Consider the following 24,460-nt stretch of genomic DNA (forward strand, 5'->3'; position numbering starts at 1 on the left):
TATGAGGACACAAAGGCATAAGAATGATACAATGGACTTTGGGAACTTGCGAGGAAGGATGGAAGGGGGATGAGGCATAAAAACTACACACTGGATACAGTGTACACTGCTTGGGTGATGGTGCACCAAAATCTCAGAAATCACCAAGAAAGTACTTATCCATGCAACCAAACACCACCCATTCCCCAAAAACTTATTGAAATAAAAAATAAATGTAGCTATATCACTGGTGAAGGTGGCTGGGAGATAAGACTTTAGTTCTGAAGTCAAAAGAGCCTGTTGGGTTAGACTCACCCACCTGGTCACCAGAATAATTGGGTGACTGCAGGCATTCATTTCCCAAAGAGCCCTCTCTCTGCATGGATGGCATAGAGGAGAAGAAATACCTTTGTTTGAAGCTGGATAGTCCCAGCAGGACTGACAGAAAGGATTGCTGACCGTGGCATGCTTGGCGACTTCTCCTAAATTTGCCAACCAGTTGACTCAACATGAGCAGACTGGTTATAAGTGGACAGGGAAATGGAGATTCTTTCTGACACACTAGGTTGGCCCAGATACTTGCCGCAGAGTGGAGGACGCACATCTTTCTTTATTGGTCCATGAGATTTTCACCTGGACAGAGGAGAGGATCTGAAAATCCAAGAGAGTTGTTGGATCATGACTTATGCTGAAAAGGGTGCAGGTTGGTATCAGCTTGGATTTCATCCCAGACCTACCCCTAACTCCAAAGTACTAGGCACCCAAATTATCCCACAGAATGTGTGTCAGATGGTGTTTCACTCAGCATTCATTAGCACCTGATATGAACCAGGCACTGTGCTAGGCATGGCAGTAATGAAGAGAAAGAAGGCGGTGTCTGCCCTCAAGGCGTTGCTTGTCTGACCAAGTAAGACAGTGCCATGTAATGAGTGCAACAAGATGGGTCTTACAAAGTAACCAGCAGGCAGAGAGAAGCAAAGGATGAATTCTTTCTTGCATAGAGGGGGATAATGAGGGCTTCTTGGAGGAAGTGAGGCTAATGCTGATACCTGAAGGTCAAGCAGTAGCCTACCCACAAGGCAATGCTAGGAAGCATGCTCTGGGCCGAGATGTATAAAAGTGTGTTAAGTGCTGGGAGAAGCCTTAAATATTCCTGTATTTTCAGAGTCCAGGCTGTGCAAAGGAGAGTGTCTAAGATCGCAGCAAGTACCAGATCTGGAAAGGTCCAAGTGCACCACTCAAATATATTTAGAATTTATTGTGTACATTATGATGTCTTAAACTTCTGTCATTCATGTAGCCCCTTTGTGATTTTCTTCATATCACCTTCCTGAGTTTTTTTACTTAAAATTTTTTAGAAGGTTAACTTTTTAACACTGCAGTAAATAGAAAACAGGGGTCTTTTTGTCAAAGAAATAAGTGCAACAAAACCCAAATGATGTTACTCAATTCTGATTAGGCGCTGTTGCCTGCTGAAGGCTCGAAGCCTAAGATCTGCCTTGTCTTTGTTAAAAAGGGATATTAGTACACGTTGGAGACACACTAACACTAAACTGAGACTGTCCTTGACTAAGGGAGGAGTTGGAAGGGATTAACCATCTGGGTCTGCCATGCAGGGTTAGTTGATGCTGGGCTCACTGACCACCCAAAAGCATCCTCCCTGGAAGCGGGGGAAACCACTGAAGGACATGAAGCAGGGGCCTAACAGGGTCCAAACAAAAGAAATAAATACATTACAGAGCATTTTAGAAGGTGGTAAGTGATGCAGAGAAAAGCAACCAGAGTTGAGGGTAAGGGGTACTAAGGGAAGGGTGTTGCAATTTTAGACAGGTGGTCAGGGAAGTCCCCCTGAGAGAGCAACATTTGAGTGAAGATGTGAAGAAGGTGAGGGAGGAGCCGTGTGGATATGTGAGGGAAGCACTTCCATGCAGGGTGGATAGGTGGACAGCAGGTGCCAAGGCCCTGGGGTAGGTGGGTGCCCGTATGTTCAATTGCAAAATAATCAGTGAGGCTGGAGTGGAGTAAGAGACGGGGAGATGACTGGAGACAAAGTCAGAGAAGTTAGGGGAACAGGGCAGAGGGTCTCCTGGCACTTGTCCAAAGCCCTATCTACATATTCCTGCAACCATCTTAGGGAGAGAAAAGTGAAAAGGTTAGCTGTCTGCTTCGTGCTCTCTTTTCATGGGCTGAGCACCCACCTTCATAAGTCAGTGCCAGGGTCATCTCAGTTTACCACGGTTGCAAACTCAGCAACCGTGCTGTGTCATCACCAATCCAGCATCTCTGTCTACACAGCCCCAAACTCAGGCTCTGTTTTCTGAGCAAATAACCAGTCTCACTGATTATTTCTTTGGATTCCAACAGAATCCACCACATGTTTCAGTGTCTTGTAGATGGCCTCCGGAGGCTTCTTATAGCTAACACCCCGCAGGCAGGACTGCTGATGTCACGAGCCCTCCCACCTTCAGAACTGTTACTGGACTTTCCAGGGGAAGGTAACCGAGCTCCTCTGAGGACTGTGTTCTTGCCAGGTGTTCTGCACATGCCCTTGGAAGGATAAAGACAGATGGTGGATGGGTTGGGGGTGTTGGGGACATTCTGCTGGGGGGCATCCCAGTTGGAAATCCATCTCAGGGATCGGACACTGAGTGCATGTGACCCGAGTGAGTTGGCCTCACTTTACATGAGATTAGTTGTGTCCGAGGTGTGGCAAGGGAAGGAAAGGAGCTCTGAGCTAATGAGCTGAGATCCCGGCAGCATTAATGCAGCTGCACACCCAGCAGGCATTGCCATCCATCAGTCTGTCAGCCTCTCTGGGGGCAGCTGGAGTGTAAATTAATCTGGAGGTACTAACTCCACTGCTGTATTCTTCCTCGAATTTGTTTGTGTCTGAAATTGTTCCCTGGGCTCCCAGAGAGGATAAGGCAGTCACATCTGCCTTCTGCCATCAAGGCATGGGGATTTTTCATGACCATGAACCCCAGACTGGACTTGGGGGCCACTGACTTGGGAGGGACACTGTGATTTCCAACCACAGACTGGGCAAGTCATGGTGAGTAAGAAAGAACAAGGAGCCTCTGAAAATGCACAAAGCTCCATAAAGCACAGAGCTCGGCCTCTGGGACTATTGAAGAACATTCTGCTAACCTAGGTACTGGAGAGTAACCAAACCACATGAGGAAAGATTCATAGCTGCTCACTCTACTATCTTGATTTGTCTTCTTCCCAATAAGTGTGGGAGCTGGCCAGTGGTGGGGGTGGGGAGCTCATTCCTGTAATCCCAGCGCTTTGGGAGGCCAAGGTGGGAAGGATCACTTGAGTCCAGGAGTTTAAGATGAGCAAGAAGGGCAACATAGCAAGACCCTATCTCTAAAAAAAATTTACAAATTAGCTAGGTGTGGTGGCATACCTGTAGTCCCAGCTACATAGGAGGCTGAGGTGGGAGGATGGCTTCAACCTGGGAGGTCGATGCTGCAGTGAGCCATGATCATGTCACTGCACTCCAGCCGGGGTGACAGAGTGAGACCTTGTCTCTAAAAATAAAATAAAGTTAATTTAAAATTGAAAACTGGGGAATAAAACCTTCAGTTACAGAAAGTATAGCCAACAGATGTATACACTCCGTAACCTAGATATATAATATACATCTGTTGTCTATATTTTCTGTTTTACCTGTCTAGTATCCAATCCCCTATTTGACTGGTACCACTTTGATTTTTCTTTAGGGAGCCTTTTGTGCCATGTGGCCCAGGCCAAGTGTATAATGCTGCCCTCCTCCCACGAAGATGGGCTCATGACCTGGGCTAGCCACTCAGGGAACTCCGTGCCCCTTGACCATTGGGATTTGTTCAGGAATGGCATGTGACTCAAAATGGGTCAGTTCAAACCTCCCTAAGTTACGATCTATGGATTCTGGTAGAAATAAGTGTCATTTCCTCTGGGATCAAGCTGTGAGTATTATGTAACCCGGGTGCCAATAGACACCTTTGCCAGTCACCTGGAGGGAGCAATCTGCAAAATGAAACCAACATACAAAGAAGAGCAGAGTCGCGTGATGGAGACAGAGAGCCCCAGGGATGCTATTGGATGCCTTAGATCTGGATGGGCTTGAGACTAGATACATCGTTGGACTTTCAACTTATCTGTGGCAATACATTCCTTTGTTGTTTGAGTGAGTTTGAACTGAGTTTCCATCACTTGCAACCAAAGGACAGATCTCAGTTCAAATCCTAGCTCTGCCAATTACTAGCTCTATGATTCTGGGATAGCACTTCCCTCATCTAAAGTCACTTCCCTCATCTGAAAATTAGAAATAATCACAGCACGTGTCCTGTAGGGCTGCTGAGAGACTTAAAACGAACACCAGTAAAGCTCCTGACTACTTCTTGAAATCAGCAGGTAATCCATGAAATGCTGGTTCCCAGCCAGGCGTAGTGGCTCACACCTGTAATCCCAGCACTTTGGGAGGTTGAGGCGGGTGGATTACAAGGTCAAGAGATCAAGACCATCCTGGCCAACACAGTGAAACCTTGTCTCTACTAAAAGTACAAAAATTAGCGGGGCGTGGCGGCACACGCCTGTAGTTCCAGCTACTCAGGAGCCTGAGGCAGGAGAATCGCTTGAACCCAGGACGTGGAGGTTGCCGTGAGCTGAAGTCGTACCACTGCACTCCAGCCTGGTGACAGAGCAAAACTCTGTCAAAAAAAAGAAAAAAAGAAAAGAAATGCTGGTTCCCTTCCTTCTCCACTGCTGAGTGTTGAGAGGACACTCTGCACGCTGCTGGATGGACAGACATTGGCGCTGTCAGGAGGAGATAGGGCTGAGTCCACGTGGTCACCGCAGGCTCTGAGAGCTCTCCTAGGTCTTGCTTCCTGCTCTGTTTCTATCTTTTTTTTCCTGTTTCCCCATCTCCTCTCGGTGTCCAGAGGGCTCCGTGCTCTAAAGAGGGTTAAAAATTCCACATCCAGACATACTGGAATGGAAAGAGCCAAAGGAAGCCAGTTGAGAGAAAGTAGAGCTTGCAGGAAGCTGAGGACTAGGAACAATGGGGTCAGCATAGGGGCAGATGATTCTCACGACAGAATCCTAACTTCTCAGCAAGATGAGGACAGGAGGGTTTCCGGGAGCCTTGAGAAGCTGGAGAAGATTCTCCACAGCATCTAAGAGACTCATAACAAAGGTTCGTAGGTTACTTTAATTCTGGGCAAGATTCACAAGGACAAGAACTGGGGGGTCCTTTGCTCACTTCTCTTCTCCCAGCTTCTTCTCAGGTGCCTGGAATTGAACAAGTCCTTTGTAAACATCAGCAAAAGAAAGAAGAACAGGCCAGCGGCTGAAGTATGCAGGCTGCAGACTGGCAGAGAGTAGCCTGAAGAATCAGGAGATGCAGTTTATTTGGCCCTTATCATATTTGTTTGTTTGTTTTTTGTAGCTGTTGATGTTGTTTAAAAATCATTTGACAACATTTTATAACTGAGAAATTTTACATGAAATCTTTATTTCTTATTTCACATTTAAAAAGTGATATACAAAGCCAGGTGTGGTGGCTCACACCTGTAATCCCAGCACTTGGAGAGGCTGAGGTGGGAGGATCCATTGAGCTCAGGAATTTGAGAGCAGCCTGGAAAACATGGTGAGACCTCGTCTCTATAAAAAATGTTTAAAACTTAGCCAGGCATGGTGGTGCACACCTGTGGTCCCAGCTACTAGGGAGGCTGAGGTGGGAGGGTCAATTGAGCCTGGGATGTTGAGGCTGCAGTGAAATGTGACTGTACTACTGTACTCCAGCCTGGGCAACACAGAAAGACCCCATCTCAAAAAATAAAAAACGATATACATAGGGTTTCCAAAAGAATCTTTGAGATCAGTGAGGGAGTGAACTTAGCGATGTTATGATTCCCAGACTGCCAGGCACAGTGGTTCATACCTGTAATCCCAGCACTTTGGGAGGCTGAGGCAGGTGGATCACTTGAGGTCAGGAGTTTGAGACCAGCCTGGCCAATATGGTGAAAACCTGTCTCTACAAAAAATACAAAAATTAGCCAGTCGTGGTGGCATGCACCTATAATCCCAGCTACCCAAGAGGCTGAGTTAGAATTGCTGAACCTGAGTGGTGGAGGTTGCAGTGAGCCAAGATCACGCCACTGCACTCCAGCCTGGTGACAAAGCGAGATTCCATCTTTAAAAAAAAAAAAAAAAAAAAAAAAGGATTCTCAGACTGTAACAACATTCCTGCTATCTATATCCTCCATTTGGGGAAAATTCAGATCACTTTATAGTGCTTGAAGATTATTATAAAGTGCCATCAGATGCCAATTCCCAAGCACATGGGTCATTCTTTCCTCTGAGAACCACAAGATGAAACAAAATAATTGTAAAGAAGCTCAGGAAGTATCTCACCAGCCCAGCTGTATCAGACAACTATTACCCATAACATCAGACCTGCAACTCAGTCTGAGGGTTCATACCCTTTTAGAGAGAGCCAGAAAAAACTGGAGAGGCCAGAAGGGCAAGGAAACTAAAAAACAGGTCCAATGAGAAAGAATTGAATGAATAGGAGCTATTTTGCTGGGACAAAAGAGTTATCTAAGATAGAAGTATTTGAAAAGCTGTTATGTGGAGGAGAAATTGGGTCTGTGCTGCGTAGGGTGGGTAGGAAGTCCAAGAATCCACAATTAGCACAATCCAAAAACTAAAGTGAGCTCTGTAGTGGCCAGAAGAACCATGTAACTGGTTTCCGTTTTTTTGTGTTTTGGTTTGAAGGTAAAATATTAGATGATGGCTAAACCATACACGTCCCTTCAGTTGAGGTTTGAGGTTAACAATTCATGCCTCTCTTCACTTTCTGGTTCTATACTAAGTTTAAAAAAAGGTGCAGGTGGAAATTGAAATATAATTTCTACTTGTATTCCTGATCAAGCTAGATTGAAGACTGCCTCTGGAACTGAAGGTCAAAATTAGGCATTCCATAGCTACCTCTTAAACGTGACTTTGGGATCTGCCTGAAGGAAAAGTTGAGGTACCCACCGAGCCATCCACAGAGGAGATCTAGACCACTCTACCCTCTTTGGGGCCTCTTAAACAAAAATCATAGATGTAGTTTCCAGACCCACCTCTAGAAATCAGAGCAATTGAGTCCTACTCAATGAGGATAAACGCTTTAGCATTTCTCTGTGATGGGCAAGTCACAGAGACAGAGGAAAAGGGAAAGACCCAGGGCCCAGAAAGGAATTGAGCTATGCTTGACCCAGATTCCACCATGTAAATGTGAATTATGACATCTGATACCTACAGAGTGCTTGTTATGAGCCAGGGACTGTTCTTAGGGCTTTACATGATCTCATGCATCTCATTTTATCATCTCATTGAATCCTTGCAACAACCCTATGAAGTTTTACTACTACTGTCTCTGTTTTATAGCTAAAAACCCAAGGAATAGAGAGGTTAAATAACTTATGTAAGAACACACTAGTTAGAGGTTGGGCTGACTTTTAAACCCAGGTTCTTCTGACTCCAAATTGGAGCTCCTGCGAGGTAGAAGGAAAAGCAGAAGCATCATTCACAATAGTTTACAGAGAGGATGCGGGTGTTGGTGGGACTCTCCATAGCTTCTCATCACAGGATTCTATCCATGATAAAAGGAGCATCACATTCTATGTCTTCTTCTTCCTGAGCCCTGGGACTGATCCTGTACCTCTGGGATTCAAACCTTTGCCTTGCCACCTTTGAACTGGATGGCCTTGGGTAACTTTCCTAATTTCAGTTTTCTCATGTGTAAAATAGAGAAATATATATATATTTCCTGTCAGTTTTATCCCTTGTGCAAAGTTAGGCAGGCTCTGATCCCACCTAGACACCTACCTTGATCAGCAATCCTTTTTGCCCTGTAGCTTTTCAGCCCTGAACCATTGCATTTTCACTCTTTTGTTTCTCTCTCTCTCTTTTTTTTTAAACAGGGCCCTGAGAATGGTCCCTGACACATAACAAGAACTCTGTAGGTATCAGATGTCATAATTCACATTTACATGGTGGAATCTGGGTCAAGCATAGCTCAGCTTCTCCCTCTGTTGCCCAGGCTGGAGTTCAGTGGCATGATCTCAGCTCACTCGCCACCTCCACCTCCCCAGTTCAAGCAATTCTCGTGTCTCTGCCTCCCAAGTAGCTAGGATCACAGGCACATGCCACCACCCCCAGCTAATTTTTTAATTTTTAGTAGAGATGGGATTTCACCATGTTGGCCAGGCTGGTCTCAAGCTCCTGACCTCAGGTGATCCACCAGCCTCGGCCTCTCAAAGTGTTGCGATTACAGGTGTGAGTCGCCGCTCCCAGCCAATATTTTTCACTCTTATGTGACATACTGCCACCCCCCTCCCTCCCACCCGCCCTCCGTTTTTCCCTCTTTAAGGATCTGTGAGAGGTGGCTTAGAAAAAAAAAAGTCTTGCCCTAACTTTGTTTCCGTAAGCCTCCGATATAGAAAAATCTTCCAGATGCCAGTGCAAGCCATAGTCCCTAGAGATAAAATAGAGAGAAGGAGAGGGGGGAAAAAATAAATAAATAAATAAACAGAAAGAGCAGAACTTTGAACTTGGGGCTATTGCCCTTAAATCTCACTCTCTGCTAGAGGACCTCACTGTAGGTCATTGTGGATCCCATTTAGTCCTTAATTTTTTTTTAGATGAGTTCTCACTGTCGCCCAGGCTGGAGTGTAGTGGTGTGATCTTGGCTCACTGCAACCTCCGCCTCTCAGGTTCAAGGAATTCTCCTGCCTCAGCTTCCCGAGTAGCTAGGATTACAGGCATGCGTCACCATGCCCAGCTAATTTCTGTACTTTTAGTAGAGACAAGGCTTCATCTCGAACTCCTGGCCTCAGGTGATCTACCGGCCTCGGTCTCCCAAAGTGCTGGAATTACAGGCGCGAGCCACTGTGCCTGGTCTAGTCCTTAATTTAACATGCTCCTCTGCTGGAGATAAAGTGGGGACCCTCCCCAAGAGGAAGATGGAGCAGAAGGTTCTGCAGACAGTTACCCACTCCACCCACTGTGGTCACTGGTTGACGAAAGGCCTGGAGTCAGAGATAGGGACAGACCATCTGGCCCAGCCCAGCTCTCTCAGCCTGTCTCCAAGGGTCAGGCCATCAGAAAGCCTTTCTTTCCTGGCTCATGTGTGGAGGCCCAGGCTCCCTCATACCCCAAGACTGAGAGCTAAATGTACATCGCTTACAGGGGATGCTGTTAACACATGGATTATCTTCTAAGCAAAGTAGCCCTGGAGGTTCATTTGCTTTTCCCTCAAAACCCTCTCCAGGCAGCCACGGATTCTGTTTTATAGCTCAAGTTAGCTGCACAATTAAACCCAAAGCAGCTCATTTATGAATATGAGATGCCAAGTTTCCCTGCAAAACATAGCAAAGTAACAGATGCTTTAGAGCAATAAACAAATTGAAATATAGCTTTTTGTTTCTTTCTCTGATACTAATGGGCAGAAAACCTTTTTTGGGAAGTACAACTTGGGGATGGAGTGATGTAAAATGCCGTGTTCACATCTCTCCATTGGACACAGGGCCTGAATGACCCATTTTTGAAGACCTACATTTGCCCAAACCCCTGGTTGGCAAACTACGTGAAGACTTGAATCAACCTCCATTTCTCCCTTGGCTGGGCACCCTTGGCCAGAAAACAACTTGGCACAACTTTGAGTAGCAGGCCTGATGCAAGCATTTTTCTACCACCTAGAAAGTGACCTCTGTTTCATAGATTTGAAGAAATGAAACAAAATCAAGAACCCAAAAAGGGAGACATTTACTCTATTTTCCTTTGCTGGCTGATACTTTACATTTTTAAAGTTTTACTGTGGTATTGATTCCACTTCTTTTTTATTTTTATTTTTTAAGACAGGATCTTGCTTTGTCACCCAAGGTGGAGAGCAGTGGTGTGATTACGATTCACTGCAGCCTCAAGCTCCTGGGCTCAAACGATCCTCCTATCTCAGCCTCCCAAGTAGCTGGGACTACAGGTGTACAGCTAGCTAATTTTTAAATCTTTTTGTATTGGCTGGGTGCAGTGGCTCATGCCTGTAATCCCAGCACTTTGGGAGGCCAAGGCGGGTGGATCACCTGGGGTCAGGAGTTTGAGACCAGCCTTACCAATATAATGAAACCCCATATCTACTAAAAATAACAAAACTCGGGGCTGGGCGCGGTGGCTTACGCCTGTAATCCCAGCACTTTGGGAGTCTGAGGCGGGTGGATCACGAGGTCAAGAGATCGAGACCATCCTGGTCAACATGGTGAAACCCCGTCTCTACTAAACATACAAAAAATTAGCTGGGCACGGTGGTGCGTGCTTGTAATCCCAGCTACTCAGGAGGCTGAGGCAGGAGAATTGCCTGAACCCAGGAGGCGGAGGTTGCGGTGAGCCGAGATCGCGCCATTGCACTCCAGTCTGGGTAACGAGAGCTAAACTCCGTCTCAAAAAAAAATAAATAAATAACAAAACTCAGCCAGGTGTGGTGGCATGCACCTGTAATCCTAGCTACTTGAGAGACTGAGACAGGAGAATCACTTGAACCCAGGAGGTGAAGGTTGCAGTGAGCCAAGATTGCGCCATTGCACTCCAGCCTGGGCAACAAGAGCAAAACTCTGTCTTAAAAAAAAATCTTTTTGTAGAGATGAGGATATTTTACTATGTTGCCTATGCCAGTCTCAAACTCCTGACCTCAAGTGATCGTCCCGCCTCTGCCTTCCAAAGCTCTGGGATTTCAGGCATGAGCCATTATGCCTGGCCTGATTCTGCTTTTAAATTATGAGTCACAATTCATCAGAGTCCCTAGAATTTCTAGCCATTTATTGTGTGCACCTGGGAACCTCCCACTCCGTTCCCCCAGTGGTCATTGCAAACCTTTCAGTCCACTCTGTAAATCTTTGGCCCTGCTCCTCGGCACATGACCTTGCTCCTGCAAATCCTTCCATTTCCCACTGTCTTCGTCTGTTTGGGTGGCTTATAAACAACAGAAATCTATTTCTCAGTTTGGAGGCTGGGAAGTTCAAGATCAAGGTGATGGCAGGTTCAGTCTCCAGTGAAGGCCCATTTCCTGGTTAATCCTGTGTCCTCACATGGAAGAAGAGGTGACGGAGTTCTCTGAGGTCTATTCTATAAAGGCACTAATCCCATTCACTAGATTCTGTCCCCACGATCTATTCATCTCCCAAAGACCTGACCTTCACACAGCATCACTTTGGGGATTAGGTTTCAACATATAAATTTTGGGGCAACACAGTCTACAGCACCCACCCAACTATTGACACAGCTATACACACCTGTAGCAGACACAGTCAGTGCTTGGCTCGGATCCCCCTTAGTCTTCACCCTCACATGATAAAGGCTGTGACTCAGTAGGGGCATGCTTGGCCCATGAAGGCCAAGGTGGAAGGATCCCTTGAGGCCAAGAGTTTGAGGCCAGCCTGGCAACATAGCGAGACCTCATCTCTACGAATAAATAAATAAATAAATAAATAAAACTAGCCAGGCATGGTATGTATATGCATAGAGTCCCAGCTACTCATGAGGCTCAGGTGGGAGGATCACTTAAGTTTCCAGGAGTTCAAGGCTGCAGTGAGCCGTGACCATGCCACTGCAAGCCAAAATTCTGGAGATGTCATAACCCTGGAGACAGCCCTTAGTGAATAACAGACAAAGATGTGGAGGATAAATACAACAGCTTTCTTGTTCTTCAGTTGGGACAAGTCTAGGTTGGATACCACACTGCCTCCCAGAGCTCCCCAGTGGGACCGAGCCTCAGTTTACCACAGTGACAACAGCATATCCTTTACTGGCTTCCTTTCTGTCCCATTCTCTGGTGTTTTCTAAGATCAAATTCCAAATACATTTCTTGTATTTTTTTTTATTTTTTTGAGATGTCATCAGGCTGGAGTGCAGTGGCACGATCTCAGCTCACTGCAACCTCCTCCTCCCAGGTTCAAGTGATTCTCCTGCCTCAGCCTCCTGAGTAGCTGAGACTACAGGCGCAGTGCCACCACACCTGGCTAATTTTTGTATTTTTAGTACAGACAGGGTTTCATCATGTCGACATGGATGGTCTCGATCTCTTGACCTGGTGATCCGCCTGCCTCAGCCTCCCAAAATGCTGGGATTACAGGCGTGAGCCACTGCATCCGGCGCGTTTCTTGTATTCGAATCCTTGTCTCCATGCCTGCTTCTGGAGTGGGGACAGGAGAACCAAATCTGAACACTCCCTAAACTAGCCGCTAGTCTTCTTTCACTCATTCAAGGCTAACTGATCTGTGCTCTTACGCCCACATCTTGCTGAGGCTGTGTAATCTCACAGACACAAAGGCTGCTTTTCAGGAAGGCCCCTGGCTTTTCTTAGCATTAGACACCACTGACCATTTGCTCCTTCTGGAAACTGTATGGTCTGTTGTTGGCTGCCACTTCACTGGAGTGTTAGTTTGGATGTAGATTTAACCAAATTAATGTTGGCTTAACCAAGACACTCTTGCACTCTCTGGGATAGAGTGAGGCGCCACTGCCTCACAGGCTCTCACTGCATCTCGGGTGCATTTCCACCCTGAGCATTTCTCTTTGTTTTGTAGCCCTTTGTCTCCTTGGCAAGAACATGAATTCCTTAACTAAGGCGAAATTTGCTATCAGCATCAGGGACAGTGCATAGCACAAACAAGTTCCCTGCTCGGTCGATGTTGAATGAATTGGTTGATGAAACTGTGCAACAGCCATGGCATCATGACAGTCGAGGTCGGCCCATCTTCCTTTATGCTTTACCCACACGCAGAAGTGTCTACCTGAAAATTCACATGCCAAATCTTGGACACAAACAAACACAGACACAGACACACATTTCTTAAAAATGGACAAAGGAGTAGCAGAGAGAACAATGAAAGCTTCAGACTCACGGACTTTGGTGACAAATTTACAATCAAAATCAAACTTATCTGCAATGATAATAAGTACAAAGGGAAGTTGTGAAGGGCATCCTATAACAGGTGCCAACACTTCATATACAATTATTTAATCATATAAATCATTCATTGAAGCCTCACAAAAGCCATGTAAGAAAATCCCCAATCTGACAACCCAAAATTTGGAATGCTCCAGAATCCAAAGCATTTTGAGCATCAATATGACAATTCAAGGAAGGAGCATTTCGGATTTGGGATTTTTGGATTTGGGGTGCTCAATGGGTAAGTATGATACAAATATTCTGAAATCTGGGAGAATCCCAAATCTGAAACACATCTGGTCTCAAGCATTTCAGATAAGGGGTATTCAACCTGAATTGCTTTCTCCATTTTAGATGTGTGGAAACTGAGACTTGGGGAGCTTAATGGACTTGCTCAGTGTACCTCAATTTTTAGGTGATGGAAACACAATTACAACTTAGATTTGTGTTTTTCATTACACTAAAATAGTTTCCAGTGGGGATTACCCTTTTCACATTCAACAAGTTTCTGCCACAACCAGGAAGTGGGATGAGATGAGAGAGTTTGGGAATTGCCTATAAATTTCCAGAAAATAATAGACCTTTGACAAAAATATTTTTTTAAAAATAAAGTAAAATACAACTGACTAAATTATTGCGTTTTCAGCAGTGACTATTCTTAGGATTGACTTCCAGATATGATAGTTAACCAGTGAATACTTTCCTCTATTTCAAGATTCTTGGCATAATAAGGAAAAACCCACGTATCCTTCATGACAATCTTGTACAATCAGAAAAGAAAAGCTTCAGATATCTCTCCTTTGACCTCCTTGCTAATCTGAAGATTTCTTTCCACACAAGGACTTAGAGTTAACTAACAATTAGTTACATGCATATGACAATCTGTCCATTCAAAAAGAAGATATGAGAGATGCCATTTAATAATAACATTAATAATCAGACTCTGGGGTTTTCTATAAGGGTTTTCTCCTTAAAGGAGTATTGCTTTATTTTTTTTCTCATTGAAATGTTTTTGACCATGATAGGATGATACTTTTTCTCATATTTTACTTTTAGAGATATCTAATAAGCCAGTTATTTATACGGCTTACCAAAGGGGACAATGTGAATGTTCTTTGTGACTGCTTGTTTTCTGGTTGTTATAGGTTTCTTTAAAGAGATCCCAACTACATACATTTTTCTGCAATAGGCCACCTTCTTGAGGAAGGCTCTTTTAATGCAAAAGCTCATACATCTTTGTTTTGTCAACACTTTTTAGGTCTTACCAAGCACCAGGCACTACATCACACTTAATTATTACCATAATCCCAGGAGATTAAACACCACAATTTGACCCATTTAACAGATGAGAAAACTGAGGCTTAAATAGGTTAAATAGTGTACCTGTGATTACTCAGGAGTGGACGAGAAGAATTAGAAAACACGTCAGGCAGATTCCAGAGTCCATAGGTTTAACCACCAGACTCTCAGCCTTCCTAATTTTAAAGAGCTATCAAGCTGACCTATTGCATGAGAAGTGCCTTTCTGTGGGTTAAGTAAAAGTTAGCCTTAATCATCCAGTTCTCCAGGCATTCAGCAACTGACTGTAGGCACTAGTAGGTAGAAGAAATCACCTGTGTTTAACAGAAAAGGGCCAGAGTTTGCTGACATATTTAGCTAATCCACATAGAGCTTGCTGATGAGGATTCTGGTTAATTAGTTGTGGAATTTTAAAAAACGAGCAGATGCGCTATGGTGAAATGCATTTTACTTCCTGAGCCCTAGGGGAAAGCACTGGGTATGTTCTGAGGCTGTGTACTTATATATCTTGATTGAACATTCAGCTGCATGTTTTGCAAGACTCAGGTATCCTGGCCTGGTTCCAACATGGATAATTACATTCTGCTTCAGTTCTCCCTACCGCCTCAGGCAGGTACAAGGTTAATCATAACTACAGCTAACAAGCGCCTACTATGCATCAGAACATACTGAGAAATTTCCATGCATCATCTCAAAGCCTTTCCACAGTTCTGCAGAGTGAGTTTTATTTTATCCCTTTAATGGGGAAACTGAGGCTCAGATTGAGGTTAAGTGACTTGCCTGACACTGCACAGTAGTAAGTAACAAAACAGAAATTCAGATTTTTCCCTTCTATGATCTTCATTTGAAAAAAAAAAAGCATTTGACCCAAGAAGTTAAAGGGTGCAACGAGGATATAATTTGTATTTCAAAGGATTAACATTACAAAAATTCATTTAAAAATTAATTTGTAATTACAATTAGAAATTAATTTTAAAATTACAAAGGATTTAAATTTTTATTTCTTTGATGTCTAATGACTGAATATTTTGCAAAATTTCTATCTTCTTTTAGGAATTATGTCTCGCAATAAAAAACGAGTTTCCTTCCAGCCCTTAGCCCTCAGTTCCCTTCTCAGAGACCCAATGTACTATGTTCTTATGCATCATGCAATATATTCTATGCATCTACACCTGATTTTCTCTTTGAAGTTGTTGTTATAAGTTGTTTGGCTGAAATGGACTCTATCTCTGTACCAAAGCTTCCTATTTCAATTTATAAGTGTATTGGGAGTAAGGCAGTGAAGGGTTTTGTATGAATATCAAACAAAGAATAGGCTGTTCTATACATCTTTCAGGAAAAGTCATCAAGAACTGAAAGTGGTGTCTGTTTGTTTTGGTGAGACAGAGTCTCGCTCTGTCGCCCAGGCTGGAGTGCAATGGCGCAATCTCGGCTCACTGCAACCTCCGCCTCCTGGGTTCAAGCAATTCTCCTGCCTCAGCCTCACGAGTAGCTGGGATTACAGGTGCCCACCACCACGCGTGGCTAATTTTTTTGTATTTTTAGTAGAGATGGGGTTTCACCATGTTCGCCAGGCTAGTCTTAAACTCCTGACCTCAGGTGATCCTCCCACCTCGGCCTCTCAGAGTGCTGGGATTACAGGCATGAGCCACCATGCCTAGCCGCAAGTGGTATATTTTATATATAGTTGGGAGAGGTAGAAAATACCAGACTATCATGAAAAAATTATGTCTTCCATTTAATATCAAAGTACACAAATAGACCAGTTATCATATGTACAAAGTATTTTCTGACTTTTTTAACATACTAATTTACACTGGCATTTTCCCTGTATCTCCAACATTTTCCAAAATGTTATTTATAAACACAGCATAGCACTTCATAAACGAATGTAGTATCGTTTAATAAATATTAGTATTGTTATACACCAAGGTTGCTTCTATTACTTCACCACTTTAAATCAATAATATTAAGCTAAGCATCCTTATCCATCTTTTTGCAGCTATCTTAATACTTTGACAGGATAAATTACAGAGAGTGACTTCCATAAAATTTAAACTTATCTGCAATCCAAATATCTTATAAGAGTGCATATTTCTATGTGCCATGGATTGCTAAATAATTTTTAACACAGTGATAGGTCAAAATGCTATATTACTTGGATTTAATTTGTATTTCTTTGATATCTAATGAATGTCAATATTTTGCCAATTTTATATCTTCTTCCAGGAATTATATCTTTCCTCAGTTTTCTGGTAGGGTGTTTTTCTTAATGATTTGTAAAAACTGCGTATTAAAACTATTTGTCTATTATATTTGGAACACAGTTTATCTTTTGCATTTTCTTCCTCTCAATGGTGAGTGTTTTGTCTTCCAATACTTTAAAATTTTTATGTGGTCCATCTAAAGTCTTTTCCTTTGCTTTCTTCCAATAATATCATGGTTATAAAGCCTCCCTAATTCTCAAGAATATATACATATTTATTGATATTTTAATTATTTGCATCATTGTTTTCTTTTTAACATTGAATTATTTCATTCATCTTCAATTAATAATGGGGTAGGGTGTGAATGAGAAAACCTAACTCCACGTTCCCCTAATTGATTGACTAATTGCCCCAACAAAGTCCCAATAATTCATAATTTCCCAACTCATTTGAAATGCCACCTTTATCATGTGTTTTTTTCACATAGCTCTGCTCATTTCTGATTTTGTATTCTCTCCTGTTAATCCATTTGCCTATTCCTGAGCCAGAACCACACTGTTTTAATCACTACAGCTTTACAATATATATATTAATATGGAATGTTACAATTTCATCCCCCATGGCTCTTCAAAATGCATTGGCTCTTTTCATCAATATACTGATCCAATAGAAACTTTGTAATTATTATGTTAAATTCAATTTTTAAAATCCTTTTGGGATCTGGATTGGAATTACACTTGATTTGTAGATTCATTTGAGAAGAATTGATGCTTTTGAACATTATGATTTTCCATCTCTCCAATTATTAAAGTTTTAATTGAATTGTCTACACATTATAGAACAATATTCAATATTAATTGTGTTAGTGGACATCTTTGCCTTGTCTAACTTTAATGAGACTCATAGCCTGGAGGTTATGGGCACAGGTACTAGAGTCAAAACACCTGAATTTGTATCTTAGCTTCACTACTCAGTACCCTGGGTCTTTGGGCAGGTTACTTCTCTGCCTAATTCCCTTAAGTGATAATAAGGTTAATAATAAGGCTATAAAGTTAATGGTAATAGCTACTTGATCATATTCTATGATATTTAAATGAGATACTACATGTGAAAGCTCGTATAGCTATGCCTACCACAAGGCTCTCAATAATATTCACTATTGGTATTATTTCATCCTTCAATATGCTAGTGCCTGTGGGGTTGAGATGGATATTCCATTTTACATTAAAGATGTAAAGAAATGGATATTCCATTTTACATTAAAGAAAGCCTTCCTGCTTTCTTAAGATTATTATTATTTTTCCTTAATGAATAATAGATGTAAAATTTACTAAGTGCTTTTTCAGAATGTGTTGAGATGATAATTTTTTCTTTTGACCTATTTCTGCACTGAATTATAAGTGGATTAGATGCAATGATATTGATCTCAATGGGATTTGGCAGCTTTCTGTTTTCCTTTTTTTTTAAAATTTTACTTTAAGTTCTGAAACTGGAAGCCATCATTCTCAGCAAACTAACACAGGAACAGAAAACCAAACACTGCATGTTCTCACTCATAAGTCGAAGTTAACAATGAGAACACATGGACACAGGGAGGGGAACTTTTGTCCCTGTTTTGAAGCGGGGTCCCACTGTCACCCAGGCTAGAGTGCAGGGACACGATCGTAGCTCACTGCAGGCTCAACTTCCCAGGCTCAAGCGATCCTCCCACCTCAGCCTCCCAAGTAGTTGGGACCACAGGCCTGTGCCACCATGCCTGGATAATTATTTTTATGTTTTTGTAGAGACTTGGTCTTACTATGTTGCCCAGGCTGGTCTTGAACTCCTGGGCTCAAATGATCTGCTGGCCTTGGTCTCCCAGATTGCTGGGGTTCCAGGCGTGAGCTACCATGCCCATCTATGCTTTTCTTTTCTTTTTCTTTCTTTCTTTCTTTCTTTTTTTTTTTTTTTTGGAGACAGAGTCTTGCTCTGTCGCCCAGGCTGGAGTGCAGTGGCTTGATCTCGGCTCATTGCAACCTCCGCCTCCCAGGTTCAAGCAATTCTCCTGTCTCAGCCTCCTGAGTAGCTGGGATTGCAGGGGCACTCCACCATGCCTGGCTAATTTTTGTATTTTCTTTTTACTGGAGACAGGGTTTCACCATGTTGGTCTGGCTAGTCTCGAGCCCCGGACCTTGTGATCCACGCACCGTGGCCTCCTGAAGTGCTGGGATTACAGGCGTGAGCCACAGTTCCCAGCCATGCTTTTCTTTTAATACACTGTGCTCTGATAGATTGGACCTGACACTTCGGTCAGTTTCTCTTGAGAGGGTCCCACTTGTCAGGTGGGAATAGCTAAACTGCCTGCCAGCTTTCTGGCTTGGTGCCTCACCCCGTTGTTCTCTGATCCCTGTGTCACTGAGCCTGGGGGTTCCCTGGTTCAATATCTCCAAGGCATAATCTTCCCTCTGCTGCCCTAATAGGTGCAGGGCAGTGACCTGGCTGTAGATAGGGGAAGGCTCCTCCTTCTAGAGACCTCTAACATTGACTGTGCTCTTTTGCCATACCTCTCCTCCCCACTGGGGTCCCTGGTGCCTTCAGTTCCTGAGCTTTTGGGAGGTTCTGTGTCAAGAACTCACTTTCTCCTCCTTAGTGACATCCCCTCTCCCGCAGCCACTTGAGTTTCAGCCTTCTCCTCTAAGTCCAATGCCTCTCACAAATCAGCCTCGGGACCAGGTGCCGTGACTCACGCTGCAATCCCAGCCACTTTGGGAGCCCAAGGTGGGCAGATCACTTGAGGCCAGAAGTTCAAGACCAGCTTGGGCAACATGATGAGACCTCATCTCTTTGAAAAAAAAAAAAGGGGTACTTGGAGGCTGTCATGGTGCCACTACACTCCAGCCTGGGAGACAAAGTGAGACCTTATCTCAAAACAAATAGATAAATCAATAAAAAAAAATAAAAACAAGTGAGCCTCCCTTCTTCCACAAATATATCTGTATTTGTTGTCTGCCACCAACCTTTCATCATTTCTCTTTGATATTGTACTTTTTGTCCACTTATTATCAATCTACCACTAATGGGAGAGGGAGTGGAAGTAAAGGCTGGGTTTGATTCACCATGTTATATACAAGTTCCAAGTATGAATTGGTTTCTTTTGTGTGTGTGTGACAGAGTCTCACTCTGTGCCCCAGGCTGGAGTGCAGTCGCACAATCTTAGCTCACTGCAACCTCCATCTCCTGGGTTCAAGTTATTCTCCTGCCGCAGCCTCCCAAGTAGCTAGGATTACAGGCGCCCACAACCACGCTCGACTGATTTTTGTATTTTTAGTAGAGACAGGGTTTCACCATGTTGGCCAGGCTGGTCTCGAACTCCTGACCTCAGGTGATCTGCCTGCCTCGACCTCCCAAACTGCTGAGATTACAGGTGCCTTTTTCAATACTGAAAGATTCACTTTGTCTCATTTAATGTGTTTTTTTCTTGAGATTTGACTTTCTCTGGAATTAATATCCTAACTCTAGCTTTCTTTAGAATTATGTTTTCCTGATGTGTCTTTCTTTACCTCTCCATTTTCATATAAAATGTTTCTGCCTCTGTGTTCTCGGGTGATCTTGTGAATACAATTATTCTTATTGTTGTCATTTTGGAAATTATGGTGTTTGGTTGATTTCCAACAATTTTTAATATTAATATAATCCGTCTTCTACACTTCTGTCAACTTGCTCTAAAATTTTTCCTTTTTTTTTTCTTTCCTATCCCCTGTACCTTTTGTTTTATGGCCACACAATTTCCTCTTCTTTTCTACTTTCCAGTATTTTGGAAGGCATGTAACCTGTTTATAACAGTTCATTTTACAGTTTCTAATAGAGTAAATGAGTAGACAGTATCTCTCAGTAAAGAGACTTGTGTAGTTTTTCTCTGCCTCTTGTCCTTTTCTTCCTGTATTGCCAACTTTCTGGTCTTTGTTAATGTGGATTTGATTTATCAATTTATTAAGTTTTATTTTTTTTAACAGTAAAAGGGTCTTACTATGTTGCCCAGGCTGGACTCAAACTCCTGGGCTCAAGCAATCCTCTCACCTCAGCCTTCCAAGTAGCTGGAACTACAGGTGCACACCACCATGCCCGTCTGTATCCTTTTAAAAAGCATAATCTTAACATTAGAAGCTAAATGTGTCATTTATTTGGGGTTAGTGTTTGCTTAACCCCATCACTGTCCTTTTATATACAACTTCTCCATTCTTGAGCTCTTCCATACCATCACTCAGGATGCTGTTTTTATTTTCAAGGGACTTTCTGAAGAGCAATAGCTAATGCTTTTTAAGCTGTTGCATGCCATAAAACACTTTTCTTTTGCCTTCACAAGCATGTTAGTGCATTAATATTATTAGGAGTTACACATTTTTTTCCTGCAAAACTCTTTAGATGATAATGTGTGTTTTCCTAGCATTTAATGCTGCTAAAAGGCCTTTGACTGGCTTGAATTTGTAGAAAAACTGTTTCGTTTGCTTTATCTGCCCTGGGTAACTGTAATACTTATAGAACTTTGGAATTTTTCCTATAATTTAAAATGTTTGACCTGGTGCATTTATGTATGTATGCATAGATGATAGTTGGATGGGTAGGTGGATGGATGGGTGGATGATGGATGTTTAGATTCATGGATGTGGGTTTTATTTCATTCAGTCTAGGCTGGATGACCTTTTAATGTACCCACAAAGCCATCTTATAACTCTAGGAGGGTCTCTTTAATGAAATCTTTGCCTATAGCTCTGTCCAATTTGTTTTGGGTTTCTTCTTCAATAACATCAGCAAACTACATGTTGCCTATAACCACTCTGTCTTCCATCCCACTTTCTCTCTCATCAGCTCAATCTTGTGAATTTTATTTTAGAAGCCTAAGCTCAGGCTCTGGCTTGTTCTGACGTTGATTTTGACATCACTAATTCTACTCTTTACTGCCATCAGTGCAGATGTATTTTTTTAATTCTTTTTGGTACTAGCTTACTTCATCCATACCTTGTTTGTTCTGATCTTACTGTGTTTTCATGTCATCCTATTGTCTTTTCTTTTCTTTTTCTTTATTTTCTCTTCTTTCCTTCTTTCATTCATTCCTTTTGTTTCTTTAATTGAGACAGGATCTTGCTTTGTTGCCCAGGCATTGGAGTACAAAGGCACAATCTTGGCTTACTGTGGCCTTGACTTCCTGGGCTCAAGCAATCCTCCCACCTCAGCCATACCAAGTAGCTGAGACTACTGGTGTACACCACCATGCCTGGCTAATTTATTTTTTTTCATAGAGACACGGTTTTACCATGTTGCCCAGGCTGGTCTCAAACTCCTGAGCTCAAGCAACCCGCCCACCTATCCTTCCCAAAGTTCTGGGATTACAGGCATGTGCCACCATGCATAGCCCTGTCTTCTCACCTAAGCCTATGCTCACCTCTTGTCCTTCTGCTCAAATGTCCCCTCCAGGGTTTCTCTCATCACTTCATTTCCTCATTACACTTGTTCTCTTTCTTTTCCTTTATCACAAGTTGTAATTAATTTTCTTTTCCCTTTGCCCTTTATCTCCTCCACCAAACCAGAGGCCCTGTGAGAGAAGCAAGTACTACACTACACCTATCTTATTTATAGCCATGACCTCAGCACTGAGCAAGATGGCTGGCAAAGAGTGGGGGCTTAATAAATATTTGCTGAGTGAGTATATGTCCACATTACTCTGGTTTGGATTCCCTTTGGCTGCACCAATATTGTTTTGAGCCAGAGGTTTCCAAACTTTAGTCATTGAAGGATCAACTTTTTACCATATTGGAGGACCACTTAGACTATTATTTACTGGATATTTGTCTTTAGAGCAATTCACATTTTCTACCTTCACTATGTATTTAAGCTTCATCCTAAATGATGGAGTTGGTTAAGTAAAAGTTATGTCCTAGTTCCAATTTTCTAAAATATATTAAAATAAACACGTAACTGTAAAAAATGTAAATTTCATCCATGAATCACTTGTGCACCACAGATGATAAATCAACACATTTTGGGAAATTCTTTCTGAAGATCTCGGGCTGCTGCATTTCCTCCAGGAGCTCACATCTTCTTGATTTAGGCTTTGATTCCTTCCCATCTTATTCATTTAGCAAGCAAAATATTTGGTGGGTATGATTCATTCTCTTTTGCCTGCATGGCACAGTGACAAGGACTGAAGATACCACAGCCAGCAAGGAAGACACCGTGCCTTCCTGATGCTGTTCACAGAATAACCGGTGGGAAAGGCAATAAACAGATATGCAAGATAATTACAGATTGTGCCTAGAGTGATGAGGAAATAAGCCAAATAAACCATTTCAGAGAGTGACACCGTGCCTTCCTGATGGGGTTCACAGTCTAACTGTGAGGAAAGGCAATAGATAAACAGATACACAAGATAATTACAGATTGTGCTTAGAGTGATGAGAAAATAAGCCACTTCAGAGAGTGACATTTGGAAGTGGTGACATTCTAACTGAGACCTGAGCATGAGAAGGATTGAGCCACAGGAAGAGTCAGGGTAAAGTGATCCTGGCAGAAAGAACAGCAAAGCCCTAGAGACAGAAAGGGAAAGGACTGGGGGATTGGAGAGTGTCTGCTAGTTCATCTTGCTGGATTTTGCAAATGCCTTCCAGAACTGATGTGCAGAGCTGGACCACTCCACACCAAAGCCTAGAAAACAATTCACATGTGTATAGTTTAGGCAGGCCTTGAACCTGCGGGAGTATTAGTGACCCAACAACTACACATGTGGCTTTAGGCACATCTGAGACATGAATTATATGTCGGCAGCTAACATCCCAGTGCATGGCCCTTGCTCCCTCCATGATGAGAAAGCCAACTCCTGCTCACCCCTTGCAATCATGGAGCTTAATGTATCCTGATACAACGACAACATTCGGGAGTCAGAATGGAAAGCATTCCAATCATTGGTTAATTTCTTCCAGGGAGGCGACAGATGTTGGCTCCAACCACTGCAGTTGGATCACCTCCCACTACCCACTAGGGGGCGCTGCTATGCTGCAAGAAGTGGGGCAAGCTTGTGGAATTCATCCCTGCAAAATCATTAATACCCCCGGAGACTCTGGAGTGTGAGGTTGTAAAGCTTGGTGTTAACAAACAAAATAAACTCACTGACTCATGTAGTTGTTGGCTGGGGAGTTTGCAGATGCCTGGGAAGCATTCAGATCTGGTGGGAAAGGATGAGGGTGCAGATGGTTGGAGGGCGGGGACTCCGTGGACAATTCAGGCAGGAGGCGGAGGAGGTTTCAAGCAGGGAAGCTGGCACCAGGAGACGGCTGGGTTGACCCTCTCCGTCCTCATTCTAGTGCTGTGCAGGATAGAAAACGTTATGTGCTTGTTAGCAGGATATTGAGGGTGTTACATTCTAATGGTTTCTATGTTGTTCTCTGCAGAATGAGATGCAAGGTCACCTACTGAGAATGGCTGGAAAGGGCAGGCTTTGGTCATTTGCAGAAAATGGAAATGGTCTGAAATAGTCATGCAGAGTGAGAGAGCCAGTTGTCCAGAGACACATGGTGAACCGTGGTGTGTGCTAAAGGCCCCTGAATTTGTCTGTTCTCATGCTGCTAATAAAGACATACCCAAGACTGGGTAATTTGTAAAGGAAAGAGGTTTAATAGACTCACATTCAGCATGGCTGAGGAGGCTTCACAATTGTGGAGAAAGGTGAAGGAAGAGCAAAGCGCGTCTTACATGGCAACAGGCAAGAGAAAGAGAGCACATGCAGGGGAATTTCCCTAACAGATCTCTTGAGACTTATCCTCTACCATGAGAACAGCATGGGAAAGACCCACCCTCACGATTTAGTTCCTCCTACCAGGTCCCTCCCACGACACATGAGAGCTACAATTCGAGATTTGGGTGGGGACACAGCCAAACCATATCAGCCCCCTTTGTGTTGGCAATCAGGTATCTGGAGTGTAATCAACCTGCTATTTCAGGTGTTCTTCAGCAGTGCTCTGCCCCTTGGGGT

The 24,460-nt window shown here is 43.1% G+C and overlaps 1 protein-coding gene and 1 long non-coding RNA gene across 2 annotated transcripts in view; one reads left to right on the forward strand and one right to left on the reverse strand.

Annotated features, from left to right (window-relative positions):
* Positions 1-24,460, forward strand: part of HS3ST2 (heparan sulfate-glucosamine 3-sulfotransferase 2) — a 105,234-nt gene that overhangs the window by 65,015 nt on the left and 15,759 nt on the right. The gene's annotated exons all lie outside the window — the stretch shown is intronic.
* Positions 551-23,653, reverse strand: LOC135269040 (uncharacterized). The gene is made up of 3 exons (XR_010337374.1): positions 23,599-23,653; positions 3,389-3,512; positions 551-630 (listed from the first exon to the last, which is right to left on the reverse strand). It is a non-coding gene; the product is annotated as an uncharacterized LOC135269040 (long non-coding RNA).

The sequence above is a fragment of the Aotus nancymaae genome, unplaced genomic scaffold (genome assembly GCF_030222135.1).
Source record: "Aotus nancymaae isolate 86718 unplaced genomic scaffold, 86718_ANA_hifiasm-v0.15.2.pri h1tg000049l, whole genome shotgun sequence".
Taxonomy (NCBI): Eukaryota; Metazoa; Chordata; class Mammalia; order Primates; family Aotidae; genus Aotus; species Aotus nancymaae.